Genomic DNA, 18,400 nt, shown 5'->3' on the forward strand with positions numbered 1-18,400 from the left:
TGTTGCGTCACCGGCTTGGTGCATTATGCAATGTGACCTTTTGCTTATCGACCTTTACGATCATATGTGATCCAGCCTTCACAAGTCCCGAGCTCCTTGGTCAATGTGTGTCTGCTTGCACAGGACGCACACCCACATCAGCAAACATGCACGGGCGGTTACGTATGCGGATGTGCCCACGTAATGCGAAGAATTTGCTCTGCTGACATAAAAACAGGTGCAGCAGTACTTTGATAAGTGGTACGGCTTAAGTGTTGCGCTCAAAAAGAATGTTCTCCCTCCCTGCCTTTCATTCCTCTGTCCTGTACTTTGTATTATGATGAGATAAGAGGGCAAAGTATTAGATGGAGTCTTTCTCCTTCAGTGTGGTGAGCGAGTTGTGGTGGATGGTGTAAATCATGCACTGGAGAGGCTTAGACGTTGATGGAAGACTGTATGAGCAGAACTCTTAACGGCTGCATAAACGTGGCTTTGGTCTATGTCTCCTGACTTGATGTATTGTTTTGGGTCAAAAATGTGAAGTGTTGGTCTACTTTTGGGTCTTGGCTTAAGGTCTCATACAAGGCCGCTGTCAGTTTCCAGGTTAAGGCGGGCACACACTGTGCAAGTTCGGACACTTGGGAGATTGTGAGCCATTGTACGTGTTGCAAATCAGTGAGGATCATGTCAAGTCAGTTGTTAAACGGCATAAATGTACGGCGAGCAAGTGGCACTTGCATGAGCTTTTGCACTAAACACAGAAACATGGAGGTTTCAATGTTGATGCTATAGCTTTGGATAGAAAAAAGATGAGCGAGCAAATGATTTGGTGTACAGCAAAAAATAGCACACTCATTCATTTCAACAAAAACGAGAGTGTGTATAACGATATAGGGGTTGCCTAGTAGTAGAGTTAATAATATACATAGATCTAGCCTATGCGACGTGGTTGTGTATGATTTGGCAATAGAGGAGAAGCCTACACACTTGTCAAAATCAGGCCAGCTTCCTGAATTTTTTTAAACATGTTTAAGAAATATCGGGAGGTCGTGCTTGTAAGGTGCTCGGCTCGTGATTTCTCTTACACGATGTGAGCCCTGACCATGAGAGCATCAACAACTTCTCCCAATGGGAAAAGAAACATTTGCAAGCTCCTACAATGGCAAAATCTCGTTGTGTATGTCTGGTGCTACTGAAAGTGCAGTCACAATAGTGAGATTTTGACAAACTATTGTCAATAGTGTAGCGATGTGTGAGCTTTGCTTCATACAGAATTCACTGTCAAACAGCTTTTTGCTAGTCAACGTGGTGAATCTGTTTCCAAATTGAAGCCATTGCGAAATCTGCATGGGGAAATCTTAGACACTTGGTTTCCTATTGAAATGACTATAGTTTGACAAAAATCTGCTGTACAATGGCACATGTGACCACGCCATAAAGGTAATAATGACCTTCACCACAGGTCAGCACGATTTCAGAACATTTGCTAGAATCTACTAAAGTGGCTGTTTTCACTATAATAGAAAATTTGTTGTACAAATTACGGTTGTCTGTGATGCTGTACAAAGTGTCGCTTTACTGCTGCAATAAACCACTAAATTTGGACCGTGTCTAGATTTCAGGGTTAGGTCTTGGTCTAGATCTGGACCTCAAGGGGGTAGAACTAGATATTTCTAAAGAGCAGAAGTTAAACTGGGTTTACTCTACAAATGTAGCCACCATTTTTCCATTTGACCAAAGGTACACCAGAAGTGTTGAAATGGAAAAACTCCTTATCTTGCCATAGAGGAAGTTTTAATAGTGAGTTCCTCAGGTTCAGTGGACCAGTATTCTGTAGTATTGATCATTTGTATTAAATCCTAATACCTGGGTAATGCCAGAATTGGTTCATCAAAGACGTACAATGATTTGTTCCCCTTTGAAGTTGTTTTTCCAGACACGCTTTCTCGGTTCCTTTGTGTTTTGTCTTGCTTGCACTTGGCTCAAGGCAGGGTAACCTCACTGATGTTGTCGTGAATGCTGACATTTGGCCAAGACGTGGCAGCAACAAGCAGAACCCTTGGCAGCGGTACTTCCCTTTCACAACTGTGTTCCCCTCCATGACGCTGACAGACCGTTCTTTTCTCTGGAGGTGTTTTTGTCTTTTCCTCTGTCTGCTTGTATGAATCATTGCGCCATTAGTCTTTGGAATTGCAGTATATTATCCGATATGCTCTGAATGCGCTGATCAGGTGCAGACTGGAATTGACAGTGCATCGTGAAAGCAGCCATATTGAAAACATTTACTGTAATGAGGAAGTGGCTTATACCGTAATCATTTCAGGCTTTTAAAAATCAGCCTCTGTGGTTTTCGTATGTGTGTGTGTGTGTGTGTGTTTAAGCGAAAGCGAGTGAGAGCACTTTTAGATGGAAGATCTCCCCCTCAGAGCGATGTAATGGAAGTGTCTTTGGGTACGCTAACCCTCCTGCCAGAACATTTGTAATTCAGTGCTGCATCTCTCATTAGCCGGCGAGATGCGTGCCACTGGGAGCCATGTGGCTGCTTTTGTGCAAGTTCAGCTGCTTGAGGAGAGGCCAGTGGGGCCTCTCATAGGCCTGACACCGGGGTTAGTCATTTTGTTTAGTGTCGAGAGCCCTAGCAAGACATTCAGTTGTGTAGTGTTTGACTTCCCGTGACAGAAAGTGTGCTTTATCCTGCACAGTGCTACTATTTTAGACCTAGGGCTATCAGATCTGTACATTTGAGGTGTTGTTTGGCTGAGTATCTTCTTGTATTGTTGTGAAGACACCAGTACAGTGGAACCCACTGCTGAACTATTTACACTGTGTGCATTCGGCTTTGTATACAGCATTCATCATTTGTTGTGTGGCCTGTCTGGATTGCCAGACCGCCGTGCTTGATGCTGCTTAATGTTCAGCCTGGTGGTTGGTTTTTCAATAGTGGCAAAGGAAACTTTGGAAATGCTCTCCTGCAGCCAATGCTTTACTTTTGTGAATTCATCCTCTTCATCTTCACATCAGTGTGACTGGGCTATATATGGCTCGCTAAAGCTACAGATCACAGAAAATTACAGAAAATTACAGAAAACGGATTGTGATTGAAGTTTGGAAAGACTTGTACTCTTTTTGGACAGGTTATGTTTGAAGATATGGGTGCTGTGATGGGTTTTATATTGGACGGCAATTATTTACACTAAGTGTAATAGAAGATAGATGCTATTTACACTGACTAAATAGTGTAGATAATGTTTGTACCCAATTGTAAATAGCAATAAATAGCATCTTGTTTACACTAAGTGCCAGTACTGATGAATGCTAGTCACACAACATTTCCATGGAAATATGCTTTTATGTGAAACATAAATTGAGAAACTGTGGGTGTGACTATCAAAAATGTCCTTTTGCTATTTTATATTGTTGCATTCTTTTTAATTGTAAACAAATACTTCATAATTGCAAATAAACTTTGATCTCTTTATGTAGACACCAATCCATTTTTGCTAAAGTCCAATTTTGCCTGTTTTAGGATTCAAAAATATTTAACCTTACTCTCTCAGACAAAATGTGCAAAAAGTTTTTTAGGTTGTACAAAAGGTTAATAGTAGTACCTTAAGGGTACAAATAGCTACTCTAAAATACTAAAATGCACATTTTAGAGACATAGATGGTATAGAATTGTCCCTACAAGGTGCACTTTTTTTTCTCTGACAAAGTACCAATATAGGAAACAATTTAGCATTTGTAAACTCTTTAAATTTTTCTTTTTTCAAGATGGCATTTGAAAAATGCATGAATCCTAATTTGCTATTCGTGTGGTACTTTGATTTTTTTTTTTCCATATAATGGGTCTGTGGAAAAAGACTATATCCCACTTTGTTAGACACTACTACAAATTTTTGGAAAAGCACAATTGCATGTTCCTTTTGAATGAACGTAGTGGTGAATGTTTCAAAGAAACACATAATCACCATTTTCCGGTTTTATTTCTCTATGCGTGGTAGCGCCTACATTGTCCTTTAACATAAGTTGACCCTCATGGCAAGGATCTCCGGTGTCTAACTTGGTTTTAGTCGCTGAAAGGCAAACCTGTCCATGGATTAAATGACAGTCTCTTGTTTAACCCACAAAACCTTTTGACAGTCAAGGACAAATCTGACAGGATCCAGATAATATCGTTAAATCCGGTTCCAGATAGAGTTTCAACCGTGGTGACTAATGGTGCTGTTAGCTCTGTAAAGTGATCTGAATTTAAATCACTTTTTACACCACAATAAGCTCATCAAAGTCATCGGTTCCAGTCCTCTTGGCATGCGGGTGTATGCAACATTATAGCATTTACAAGCAACTTTCCCAATTCTCACATTTATTGTCAGGTTGGAAATGAGCTTTTCTAAATGAGCTACTTGCTGCTAATTCAAGACAGAAGTTTCAAATTAATTAGCACGGAACAAATAATCACTTTAGAAGTAAATACAATTGAAAGTATAATTTAACATCTCCATAGTGACTAAAAAACAGTGTCTTGGGAAAAAAAATATCATTGATCACACATGCACTATGCCATCAGAGGGGCCTAGCCTCTATGTTTCCATAGTAACCACCCCGTTTTTTTTTTCACCACTTGAGTGTCTGAAAATAGTGGTGCTTGGCGGACGCTGAGAGCTCATAATGAGCTCTGGCTGCTCCGGGGGAGACAGAACAAGCTTCTTAACTGCTCACTCATGAATCAGATATTCTCAACAAATCCGCAAGTGTTTTTTTTTTTTTTTTTTTTTGCAACATGTGAACGAAGCTAAACGCTTATTGCTAGAAAAGCCCAGGAGCTATACTGACCAGACCAACTGAGGTTTGTTTTAATGAAGTCCATTCGCACACAAATGCACACGTGCGTGTTAGCGCAAAATGCTAGTGCGTAATGCCGTCTGTTTTTATGCAGGTACTCAACAGTGAGCCTGGGCTCATATTGATTCTGCTGCTGATAAGTGATGCTTTAGTCCAGACTCGTGGTTAATGGCAGCGTCTGTTGTTGTTTGTCTGCTGGCAGACGTGAGCTGCAAGCGCCTTTGGTCTTCCTGCCTTCCCATTTTTATCATCTCTCGGCCGCTCTGCTGGTCTCTGAGAGCGCCACTTGAATCAGCATTGCTCTCAATGGATTTGCATGCACTTGTCAGTCTCTGCAACTTTGAGTTTGAAGGCCGTAGTTGCTTCTATAGCAACTTCAATCAGGATACAAATAACAGGAGTTGAGGGGGCCCAAAATGCCAAGGAATAATTCACCCAAATATGAAAATTCTGATTATTTACTCACCCTCATGTCATTCCCAACATGTATGACTTTTGTTCTTCTGTCAAACACAAAAGGAAAGTGGGTTGCAAACTTTTTTTGTTGGTTCATTTGTGGTCTAAAGCAACATTGGACCCCATTGACTTTCAAATAGTCAAACAAATGTGTCAAACAATTAATCACCATTAATCGCATCCAAAATAAAAGTTTTTGTTTACATAATATATGTATGTGTGCTGTGTATATTTATTATGTACACATAAATTCAAACACATGCATGTGTGTATATATTTAAACATAAAATGTTATGTTTCTATATTAAAATATAATAATATATGTGTAAATATTTTCAAAATATATACTGTATGTGCGTGTATTTATATATACATAATAAATAAACACAGTACACACATGTAAACAAACTTTTTTTTTGGATGCGATTTAATTGTTCGACAGCACTACTTTCAATGAACCTTCTCACAAAGAAAATCAAAACAAAAAGTACATGTAAAATAAAACGCTTTATTACATTGAACATTTTATTTGCGTTCACTTTTGTAATGAACATATAATTTGCTTGTATGTGTTAATAAGAAGCTTTTATCCAATGCGACTTGGTATATTTAAGGTATATATTTGGCAACTAGGAATAGAGTAGCTTTGTTGGTCACACTTTATTTTAAGATCATATAACTAACTACGTTAACTACGACTTTTGCCTCAGTAAACTCCTAATTTTTGCCTAATAGTTAATAAGGTAGTTGTTTAAAATGTCTTTTAAGGTTATAAAAAAATTACTGTGCATATAGTGCCAAAATGTCAAACTGGTTGTATTATATGAAACTCAACTCGAAACATTACCTGTAGGAAAGTTAACCCCATTAAAAATCTTAAGATAATTAAATTCAGACGGACTGGCAGGAGCCGAGGTGAAGTTGGCTCGCAGATGCGCTGACAGATTTATGAGCAAACACATATAAAAGAATGCCACTCCTGACACGGTAAATGCAGCAATATTGAGTGACAGCATCATATTTCCAGTAAGCGTGTTTTAATGTGCACACACAAGGTAGAATTTACAGATTTAATCGGCCGTTTATTTCAACTGCTGTAATTTAGCTGGAATGGATGGTGTCACAATTTCTTGCGAATATTTCGCTGAAGCATCAAATTAGTCATAATCTCGTATTTAGTGTCTGTTGAGGGCCAGAGATTCTCCGCTGGCTTCTTCCTGTGGAAAGTCTCAGTGACAGGCGAGGAGAAAAAGAGCGACTTCTGTTTTTATGCCGCCTCATTCATGCACAGATGTGGGAAATCACCACGTTTTTACCTTTGAAGATTTCAAGTCAGTAGCTATTTGTGTTATAATTGAAATGAAGCATGTAAATGCTCAGTTTTCATCGTTTTGTTTTTGCATTTGACTGAAAACCAAATAATGTGAAATCTCCCCCTCCACACCATGAATCATATTCACAGAATGCAAGAGAACTTTGAATTTATTTAGTGCTTTTTTTCCCTCCCACCTGTCGGAATCTTTCTTTCATATCGCACGTAATCATTTTTTACATACCCTGATTGCTCTACTAGCCTACTTTCCTGCTCACCATTATTTTTTTTTTTACTTTTAAATCCTTTATTGTTCTTATTTTTTCCCGTTTTCTTGCGTTTGCTGCCCTTTCCAGTGCCTCCCTGCTGACAGGCTGGGAAGGGAATCATCTGTGAGAAAGTAACAGCAATCCATGAGGTGAAAATCATTTCTTAATTGCTGCGATTTGGGCAGTGACCTGCTTGTGAGAATGGGTTTAGTTTGATCCGAAAAATGCCCTGAGCGAGCTTCTAACACCTGGCTGCCTGTCTGAGGCCCACACAGTCTAATCGGGCCTAAAAAAAGCTGGTTTGGTAGGAGGAAAACAGCGGATGCTTTGTTTGGCTGTAACGTGTGTGTGTGTGTGTTAAATGGGAGGCTTGCACATTATGATCTATTTTCCTCTCAGACCTGTATGGATTTTTTGCTCCGCGGTGTGATAATTAATGGCTAATGTGTAGAATATTGTTTCACGCTTTTCCATTAATTTTACTGGCCTTAATGGCACATACATGTTCAAAACAGGCTCACAGTCACCAGTCACCATTTCAAATGATTTATTATAGCTATTTTACTCCTTTTCTAGTCCTCTCTTTGTATTCATCTCATGTCTTTTTATTGTTTTGTGTGTTTTTAAATGACATCTGGCCATTTGACTCCACATGTTTGCTGTAGTGTGAAAAGTTTGAGGTTTGTTTATGTAAAACTATTAATGTTAATACTTTTGTTCAGCAAGGATACAATACATTGATCAAAGTGGCAGTGACATTTATCATGTAGCAACATATTTCTGTTTTCAAATAAATGTTGTTCTTTGGAACTTTATTCACTTATTTGGAACTTTATTATTTGAGATTTATTTAAAAGTTTCAACAAAAATATTAAGCAGCAATTGTTTTATCGTAAATAATTAAAATAAATGTTTCTTGAAAACCAGCATATATTATATTGTTTTCTGTGACACTGAATATTGGAAAATGCTATTACAGGAATAATATGTAATAATATTTAGAGTATTTCTGTTTACTATATTTTTGATCAAATACTTGGTATGCTGGTAAAAACAGTTCTTTCAAAAACATAAAAAATCTTACCTACTCCAAACTTTTGAACAGTAGTGCATTAATTGAGACCAAATGTGCACAAATGTACATTAAAAAATAATATGAATTACATATATATATATATATATATATATATATATATATATATATATATATATATATATAATATTATTATTTATTTATTTTTTTCATTTAAAAATGTATTCACTATAATGCAATTTTTTTGACAATCTTTATTTAAAGGTGCCATAGAATGTATTGATACAATATTTTGAATTGTTCTCTGATATCTACATAGAAGGTATGTGGCTTAGGTAAGGGCAAACATTCTCCAGAAACGGTTTTACATGTCCATTTACAACCCTGAACTTCTCCCTAGAATGAAATGGTCTGTTATTAACTTATTTGGAAGGGTCATGAATAATAATGTTGAGCTCTGCTCTGATTGGCTGTTTCACAGTGCGGCTCATTTCAGTAGCTCACAGGAAGGAAACTGGGAAAATATATATTTCAATACTTTCTCGCGCAGTTATATCGTTGGGTAATTATACTGCAAATAAAATGCAGGCATCAGGGAGCCGCTATTAATATGCTGGGCATTGAAACTGCTTTCACTTTTATAGCTGTTCACTGCTTGTCAGTGGTGCTCAGGATCTGTAAATCATTCGCCATCATCCTCAGTCATCTCTCCTTACTCTGTTTATGTGGTAAGTGAAATCTTATATACTGCAATGTAACAGGCTACCGCTAGCAGCTAACCATGTCCCTTTAGCAGCTCGCGTTATTTTATTAGAACGCGTTATTTGCTTTCCGTGCCTTTCTGAATACAGACACCAACCCATTCCCTGCACTTCACATCCCCTGCACAGCCTGGAACATAACATTTATTTCCATGATCTGCCATTTTCGCTGTTGTCCTTGCTTGTTTCTTCACAATACCTGCAGAACTTCTGATGGTTCGGCTGGCGGCTGGTCTAGAACATGGGCGGGTATATGCAAATGTTGGGGGCGTAACTATTAGTGATCCCGACTGTAACGTCACAGTCGGTGTTATGTTCTGATTCGCCTATTATTCAGTGGTCTTTTGCATTCGCGAGATTTACATAAGAACGAGGAAATAGTGGTGTTTGAGGCTCACGGTATGTCATTTCCATGTACAGAACTGTTATTATTCAACTATGCCAAGGTAAATACAATTTTCCATTCTATGGCACCTTTAATGTCAGCTACTAATCTGCTGTTTTTCATTGGTGCGCCGTACTTGTAGTACATGAAGTGGTATGAAAAGAGGAAAAATTGAGATGGATGAATGCAGTCAAAGAGAGCTCTTATTTTTTGCATGCTACTCTATTTCTATTTCGGTGCGGTGGAGAGACAGCAGGTCTTGCGCAGTGCCTGTCTGTGGTCACCCGGCCGCTCTGCTCTTGTCAACTGTCACTTTCTGCTGTGGTTGCATCCTTCAGCACTGGCGTAACTGGTAATCTTATCTCACTGTCAGTTCGCCTTACTCTCTGCCTGCCTTCTGAGCCCCCGTTAACCCCTCGAACCTCAAGCTGCCGCCAATCTGTCACCTCCCCTCCGTCTTGCGAAGAAAGATTGAGAAAGTGAACACCCGTTGAACTCCCATATCTGACCTTATTATTCTTTGACAGACTGCACTAATAAATCCAACTCTGCTGCACTGACTCACAATCCTGATTGTACATGTTTTGTAATGCTTATTAAAGCAATTAACCACGAGGGGCTGTGCATTAACAGTGATGTTACCAGGGTATTTTTAGGCACACATGGTATTTAACTGTGGTAAAATCATTGTAATGATGGCCTAGAATGGCTTATTGCTTTCCTATAGTAATGACAATAAAAGGGGACAGAATGCATTTACTACTACTACTACTACTACTAATAGTAATAATAATAACATTATTATTATTGTTACGAAGAAGAAGCAGCAAAATAAAACTTTCTCCACTAAGTATCTTGCATATGTTGGCTATCAGATTTTAGAGCTTTTGTCAGGAACCATTCGGTCTGACCATTGAATCAAGTCCGTCTAGGACCCCAAAGCTACTCCACTGGCTGAAATAATTTTAAGGGTACTATGTTCAGTGCCTTTTTAGAAATGCAAAATCACTTTTTGATGTATGTGGCCTGAATTATGTTATTACATTACTTAATCCCTGCTGAAAAAATCAGTTTACGATTAGCTGGTTTGTTGGCAGATCTTTAGGATTTTTGGGCACCTTAGCCAAGCATAATAAAACCAGATTAAACCAGTTAAGACCAGCAAACCATCTTAGGCTGGTTTTAGCTGTTTTGTCAGCAGGGGTGTCCTATAAATCGGACAAACCAGTTAAAACCAGCTTAGGCTGGTTTTAGCTGTTTTTCTTCTTCAGCAGGGATGTCTTTTAAATTGTAGTATAAAATCATAGCTATAGATTGTGAAGTAAAATAATTTCTCTTTGTTTGGCTTAGGTTAGCAAGCTAACTGGTCGACGTGCGAAAATAGCAAAGCATGACTTAAGGTCTTTTTATAAAATGCAAATTTTTTTTTTTTCTATTTTAAGAAACATGCAAATAAATAAAAAAAAAAAAAAAAAAAAAAACCCTGCCTGTCTGTGGTTGATTTTTATTGTACAGATGCTTTTTACAATCCTTAAAATAAAAGGTGGTCAACTAATAGCAGGCCAGCTAATCGCTAGTGGTTTGTCAGCCACAGAGCAGTGGCGCTGAAATCCTGCAGAGGAGCACCCCTTCCAAACCTGGGATCAGTTTTCAGACTAACTCTTTCTGGCTGTGTATTATCCTGCCAGATTGTCCTCTTCCTTCAGCTAATGCACTGTAATATGATGTAACGTAATAATGTTGTCTCTGCGCGACTGGTCATCTTTCTCTGCCTGTTTTCAGTATGAGCACCGCAGTTGGCTCACGTTTGCAGCGTCTGCGTCTCTTTTCGCGAGCTGGCCCCTTGATGATGTGTAACGTGTGCAGTGTGCAAACCGTCAACCCCTCTCACAGGGAAAAGACCGTAAATCAACCAGGCACTGTGGTGACACAATGGTCACAATGGCTCAATCTTTCATGCTTGACGAAGTGCCTGAAAAGCGCAAATCAAATTTGTGCTGAGCATTCACGTTATCAGTTCCTGGAAAAGTGGTGGGCTGCTGCCTTTGAACTGGTTGACCTTTTTGTGGGTGTTTACCGTGCAGGAGAAAAGCAGTTTAGATGGAGCCCTCCAATCAACACTGTCTTGTTTGCTAGCCACATTATGGCCTGACCGGGCACAATATTGCATTACGGGAAATGGAGGCAGAGAGGGACGTGTGTGTAGAGGAGTACGTGTTTCCCATACACTGGTTAGTTTTTGTTCTTGACTTTCTGTCTTTTATTTTTGTTCACTCTGTTTCTCTTGCTTGGGTCCCTCCTTCAATTTAATGTTAACTCAAAAAAGCATATTTTGTCATCACTTGCTCACTTTCTTGTCGTTTCAAACCTGTATGCCAATTGGGTCCAATGCAGTTTAAATTATTATTTTTTTCTTTCACAGAAGAAAGTCATACAGGTTTGCGATGACATCAAGGTGAGTGGATAATCAGAGCATTTTCATTTTAGGTAATGCAGGTCCTTTAAGTCATGGGATTTGAGTTATTCCATCAGGCGAAATATCATCTTGTCTCAAGTAGCACAACTTGAGGTAACATTCATGTCTGAGCCACTAATGGTGCAAAATGAGTTATGCACTAAAGTTTGAGGCATAGAAGTCTCCAACCCCAAGTATGAGCAATAATATATACCTGCTGATTATTCTTTTGAACATTTCCCACAGATTTGAAGTTTGACTATGGTTTGTGAATTTGAGCGTATTCCCGCTCATATACTGGGCTCATATGCTGTTCTTTTGGCGGGAGACCAAATTATTACAGTCAGGATGACACACTGAAGCTCTATTTTGAAGAAAAGTCATAAAGTCGTCCTTCAGTGTATTTTTACTAATGGCTAAATTGAGGCCTATAGCAGAAGAAAAAACAGTGTGGAGGTTTTGAGGTTTTTACTTGACGGGTTCTTCTGGGAGATGACTGGCAGACTTTCAAGACCTGCTTGTTTTTCGTCTGTCAGGGAAAGATTGGACAGATTGCACTAATTCTTGGTGTTTTCCCATGACTTCTCCAACAAAGGAAGATGTAATGCTAAAATTAGAGAGAATGTGTGCAAACCAATCCTGCTTTTCTTCACTGTTGTGAGGCAATCTGGTGGTTCGAAGCGGTGGTATCTGCATTGGCAGGTGGGGCGGCTTAACTGCCAGGTCAACCATGCATGACTGTGTAGAGACATCCTGTAACGTGAGAGCTTCAATCACGCTGGCGTTCTAACCGCCAATGTCCAGTTAGTATCAGCTGTACCTGTTAGGATGGAAACTACCATGGTTAACATCATGGACATTAAACGCTATCAGTTTGCAGGCGTCATTGGTAAGGACAAGAAATCAATTCCCTGGACAGATTTTATTAATGGGTTGGAAAGTACCTGGATTTTGATAGCTGTTCTGAACTTTATTGCTTTTTATTACATGTGTCCTTGTAGTGTATTTTATTTATTTTTGAGAGTATTTTTTGGACTTCTGACACTTTTTGTAGGAACAGTGAGAATAGGAAAGAAAATGACAAGAGGAGAACAGGATCAGGAGATGTTGCAAGCTGGATTTGAACTTCCATTGCCTATATGAGCACCGTGGCTCAAAGCATTGGCACACATGCTTCAACCACTGTCAATAGCATAATTGTAGTTTTTCTTAAAGGAAACAGTAGCATGCGTAATGATTAAGGCCACAAAATACGACACCAGTTTTTCTTTAATTTCCCTGAAAAAGGAAGCCAAAATGGTTTTCTTGGCCTAAGTGAGTTGTTTTTTTTTTTTTTTTCTCCTCCTAACGGGACTGTAAGGTCATGCTCTGAGAGACCCATTCAAGGTCCCTCCGAAAAAATCAGAAGCACTGATGCACAGCTGTGTCATAAACCATTTCCTGAGGAAAAGAAAAAAAAAAAATGTGTGGGGAAGAATGCGTATTACGGACGTGCTGGCGTGAATTCAAGAACAAGGCTCTACGTTATAAAGGAATGATTTGCGTGCACGAATGCAGATATTTGACGCCTGTAGACAGAGCTGAATTTAAGATGGCCTCTGAAGGCTCTCTTCCTGTCAGGCTGCTGTTAACACCTCTCCCCTGCTCATAGGGGGCGCGGGGGGCTTCTTTGTTGCAGCTCACCAAAAGAAAGAGAAATAGAGGAAGGAGAATACAGAGCCTGAAGCGATAACAGCCATGATGACAGGCCCATCACTCCACCCAAACCCACACTTCTGGAGAATGATACATCAGCTCATGTCCAACACCATGGAAGTAATATTTTTCTATTTTCAGATCTCTGTTTGTTTACTAGGGATGTGCAAAATGACACATTCTCTCAACTGACTAGTCAGTGGGTTGTCTGAGTTACTAGTCGACTACAACCAGTGCAACTAGGCTGGTTTGGGCTTCATTTGACTCTGATAGGATGACGTTAACAAGATTTAAAAACTGGCTAGATATGCAACAGAAGGGAACAGGCAGCAGGGGTCTTGAGGTACTTAAACAATTATTTTCAAATTGACATTTCTTGAAAGGAGATGCATTTACAAATTCAAGTTTCTGACAGGATTTTACAGCATGGTACCACAAAAATATTAAAACTAACAAATTGTGTGTTGAGGGGAAGAAAACAAAAATCTAGGTTGACTACATGACCTCACTAATCAACTACTTAGTTGTTGGATGACTGGTCATTTCTGTAACGTATAGAATTTGCAAACTCCTTTTTCTCAATCGAGTGTCATTTTAAGGGTCATAAGAAAAGATGCAGCGCTTGTTCATTTGTTAACCAGGAGTGATAACGTGTTTTTCTTCCTGCATAAACCAGCCTGACCTCCCATGGCTGCTGCCACATTAGCCAGACGGCCAGGAGGCTGTGAGTGTGTGTGTGTGTTATTTGAGTGTGTGCCTCTGAGTCCCTCAGTGTCCTGTGTGTAAATTTTTGTCGCCACACAGCTGGTTACCTCCTGTGTGTAAACATAAAGCTCAGAGAGGTTAAGAAGAAGAGACGCTGTGTCTTCTGCGCAGGGAAAGAGTTAACTACTCGCGCAGCAGTGAGAGAGAGAGAGAGAGAGCGTGCGAGTGAGCAAATGAATGGCTGTGAAAGCGAGCAGCATGCTGCTGTTGTTAGGGTGTGGGAGGGGGAGAGAGGTAGGCGGAGCTATGAAGATGCCTGGCCAAGTCTGTGGTCGCTTGCTGTCTCTCGAGGGCCTTTGATTGGCTGGCACTACGGTAGGAGAACAAAGTACTTTTGATAGGTATGCTGCATGTCCCTGGGTCTAATGGGACTCTGAGGGTGTGGGGGGTGACATCGTCCTGCCTTTAGCCAGCTGCTAAGAAGCTGTGGCATTTAGGGCTATCTTAAAAATGCTACCATTTTTTCTGCAGTATGTATACTATGCAAAGAACCACTAACCAAAATACTTTATCCCACAATACAAATGCACTTGACTTGACTTTCCATTTCTAATGTGATTAATGAACCAGAAACAATGTCAGCTGTTTTTTGTTTTTTTTAAGGTCAGAGTTTTATTACATCTTTATAGATGAATTATGAAAAATACATTTTAGAGATGATGACTGGACAAGTGACCACAATGCGGCTGTTTGAAATGTTTATTAGCCAGATGTGAGCACTGTAAAAATAGTTGGCAGTATTCTGTATATACTGTGCAGAATGTCAGTATTTCAATTTGAACAAAAATTGTTTAATGCACAGGTGTTCAATCCAAGAACACAGTGTTTTGGCCCAGAGGCCTTCATTTTTTTAAAGTAAATCTCCCTCTTAGCATGTACTGTTCCTTATTTGACAAGTATTGAGGGATTCTTTGACGCTGTGCCATATTCAGCATCTCATTTTCGTTGAGCTGAATGCCGCAGCAAACTTTGAAATTCCTGCCAATTCTCGTATTGCAAAACTGCCTGTTTGTTGGCCTCACTGTTAGCGACTTAAAAATCAATTTTGCTTTCTTGCTTTGTCTTTTCTTTTTTCTTTTGACACAACACTTTTGCCCTGTGCCAAACCATCTGCCATTGTTGAAAATTTCTTTATAAACAGCAATAAATGTTGTTCATTCACTTCATTTGACTCCAGTAAAAACACTTATCTTCACGCGGTGGTGACGGGAGCTATAAATGCTCCCAAATCAAAGGATCCGTGTATGTAGAGAGTAAGTGAGTGACACTTTTACACATACAGAAAGTAACAATTGACGTTATAATTTGCTTTCATAGAAAAAGGACAGGACAATTCCAGAAATGTATTTACCTATTGAAGGAGGGACCAGAGTCATATCTAGAGACTTGAAGGTAAGATCTTTTGACCTGATTGAAGTAACCTTCTAGAATATCTTAGTAACCACTTGGCAGCATGTGAAATAAAACCTTATCAACCGCATAGCAGCGCCTTAGTATTATGATGTTCACTTCTGCAAAGGCAAGGGTCACTCATGTTTTTAACAGAAAATATGCAAATGTGGTTTCACCACAATGCTCAAGTCATTTCTCAGTAGTTAAGTGTTCATACCTCAAACTAAAATCTCATTCTGATTTCTTCCCCCATCTGTCACGACCCCACATTATACTGTTAAAAGGAGAGAGTGGGTGATGATCAATTCTGAGCATTGATGATCTGTGTTTTTCCCCTCCCTCTGTTTTCAAACGGCTTCTGTGTTACAGTAACTATTTCCTCCCAGTGAAAGTGTCTGAGTCACCTGCACCTGAATAAAATCTCTGCTTAACCTGGATATTTAAATTCAGCCTTGCGTTAGTAGTTGCGATTTGCCTGTAATTTGGGAGAAACATCCTGTGCTTCCTGCAGAACCCTCCCCCCTCCTTGTTGTATTGAAATGTTATTGTGCCTCACTTCATTGTTATCACTGAATCACGATTCTGAGATTGTTTCAAATGTTAATCAGATCACCTAACCTTCACTGAAATGCATGTCAGCCCATTTACACCTCCTATTGTACTCTAGAAAAGAGGATAATCTGGAAAAAAAGGTTGATTTTAATCAGCTCTGTTATGGTTGACTTGGCAAAAATTAGTCTGTGGTTCACTGTACATTTGTACTGTACCGCACCTCAGGTGGTGAGTGTATGTGGAATGAAGGGTACTCGTATTTAAAGTTAGCCTGCTGTTAGCTACGCTAAGGAAATGGGGTTTCCCTCTGTGCTTCCCTGTCTGTGACATTTACCAGGAAGTGAGTGTTGTCTGTTCTGAGATCAGTTTCATTTTGACTTGTACGGATTGTAAATATATGCAGGTCACAGGTGAAGAGTTGTGCAGAAATCAGTTTTGTGTTGAGTAAGCTGAAGCTCAGAAATATGAGTTGCCATTTTGTTTTTGATGACCCAAACAAAACTCATTTTCTCATATACACCAGGATTCAGGTGTATTCATTGTAGTGTGCGTTTCTTTAGTGAATCACAGTGTCATTGAACCATGTTATGAGTTTCTGTTCATGTATAAAATTAAATGGCAGCAAGTGAATGTGTTAGCATAAAATGTTAGAAATGAGCACCATACCAACTGTAAAGCTTACGGAGTGTGTTTATAGCATTTTTACTCTGATTTAAAAAAATAAATACATTTGGCCACGGTTACTTTTCACCATGGACGATTGTGGGTGGTATGTGAAGTTTCAAAACCTCTCACGGAAGCTTTCATTGCCGCTGTGTATTAGCTGATTAAAAAGTACAGTTACACATGTTTAGGTGGAAGTGAGTAGGAGTAAACATGATGAAAGGCTCATGCACGCAGCTGAATCGCGGAATCTAATCAGCACCGCTTCCTGGCGTTTCATTGATTTTCTAGGAGGCCCACGTTGGGGGAAATATCTAAATGGATCTCCGTGTGCGTAATGCAGTTTCCGCCCAAGGTTGGGTAAACTTTTGGTTTTATGCTAAGGCTTTTTTAACCTTCTCATTTGAGTCATTACATTTAAAATAGGATGCCCCTTTTGAAAAAAACAAAAACTTTCCTTATGATATAGTGTTTTGCATACACTGTACTGCATCTGTAGTTTTCTGTTTTTCTGTTACAAGCCTCCCACCCTGGGTTGATCAGAAGTGATGTTATCATGTTCTGTCCAAATCCAGCTGCTGTAAAGGATGTTGGTTATCGTCCCCTTGCTGCCTTAAACACCACGCTATTTTCCCACAATCCCCCTCGTACCTTGGCCAGCTCCCTCCCACTCAGGGTTCAGAGGTTCAGCCAGTGGTGACGCCGCATCCGTCTACCCCCCACATCCCCATCATTTTTTTTTTCTTTCCACGTCCTTGCAGAATGGGAGCATTTGTGTCGAGTTTCTCCCTCAATCACGTGTGGGTGACTGGCTCTTACAATGGGAACACTGTAGGCTCGGTTCCCAGCAGAGAACTCGGTAGTTCCTCCCGCTGAAGGAGGGAGAGATCTGGATGGGAAGGCTGGCTGATACGTGTGATCCGTTCCTCCCCCGGCTTGGTCTGCTGAATAGTGTAGTGTCTTTGAGAATGACGGGCTGTTTCACCATTCCGGTGGTCTGGTGAATTACAGGTCTTTTCTCCACATGCACTAGTCTAAGACTCTTGCATCTTCTCATGCTTGAGCCCTGAAAATTGAGCCATGAGTTGTGACTTGTTAGAATCTTTTCCTAAATCTTCAATTTATCCCGCTCTTCACAGCAAGCTTTTGTTGAGTTGTAGTAAAAATAAATCTGTTCGAGGGTTTGGACTTTGAGGCTTTGGCACATCAGGAGAACAGCTAGGGAGTACTTTAAATACTTCTCTGAGAGCTGTGTGTGCAAGCCAACCATGTGACCAGTATATCTGGACATCTGAAATCCCAGGCTGTGTCCTCTGGTTCCTGTAAGACAGTGGCAGAGATCAATGAATGCTCTCAAATGGTGCTTTTCCACTGCGTGGTACGACTCTGCTCGGTTTGCGTTTCCACTGCAGTTTAGTACCACTTTAGAGTGGGCGGGTGTCTACTGCCGTGATTCCTGAAAAACTTTTTGATTCCGCGTCACTCCATCAAGCTCTCGCTGGATCCGCTCCTCAGCTGTCAACGAGAGGACAGTCTGTACTTCCTCAACAGACAACGAAACAGCCATTTTTTGGTTGTTAAAAGAAAGGTGCGCTCATTCAAAACAGTTGTGTTCGACCCTTCGCTGGCTGTGCTGATTTAAATCTAGCGGGTCTGTTGTGTTTGTTTGCAGAAATAAGGAAATGTGCATTAAAGTAAACAGAATCAATTTTGATATCATGTTGGCTAAGAGGCAGGCACAGCTGACTCTCAGCAGCAGTGGAGGAAAGCCGGCTCCTGTTACTTTATTTAGTAGGGTAATAGAGCTCTTGTGCTCAGTTTACCTCAACACAGAACGTCTG

At 40.0% G+C, this 18,400-nt stretch overlaps 1 protein-coding gene across 2 annotated transcripts in view; it reads left to right on the forward strand.

Annotated features, from left to right (window-relative positions):
- The window catches only part of jarid2b (jumonji and AT-rich interaction domain containing 2b), a 114,709-nt gene that overhangs the window by 5,110 nt on the left and 91,199 nt on the right, over positions 1–18,400 (forward strand). Inside the window, exon 1 of one of the 2 annotated variants that reach the window (XM_058754272.1) lies at positions 17,897–18,147. The exons of the other annotated variant lie outside the window; for it this stretch is intronic. The gene's annotated coding sequence lies outside the window, so the exon portion shown is untranslated. Of the gene's footprint in view, positions 1–17,896; positions 18,148–18,400 lie in introns of those variants that run through there. 2 annotated transcript variants of the gene reach the window in all.

This window comes from Onychostoma macrolepis, chromosome 19, assembly GCF_012432095.1.
Source record: "Onychostoma macrolepis isolate SWU-2019 chromosome 19, ASM1243209v1, whole genome shotgun sequence".
NCBI lineage: Eukaryota > Metazoa > Chordata > Actinopteri > Cypriniformes > Cyprinidae > Onychostoma > Onychostoma macrolepis.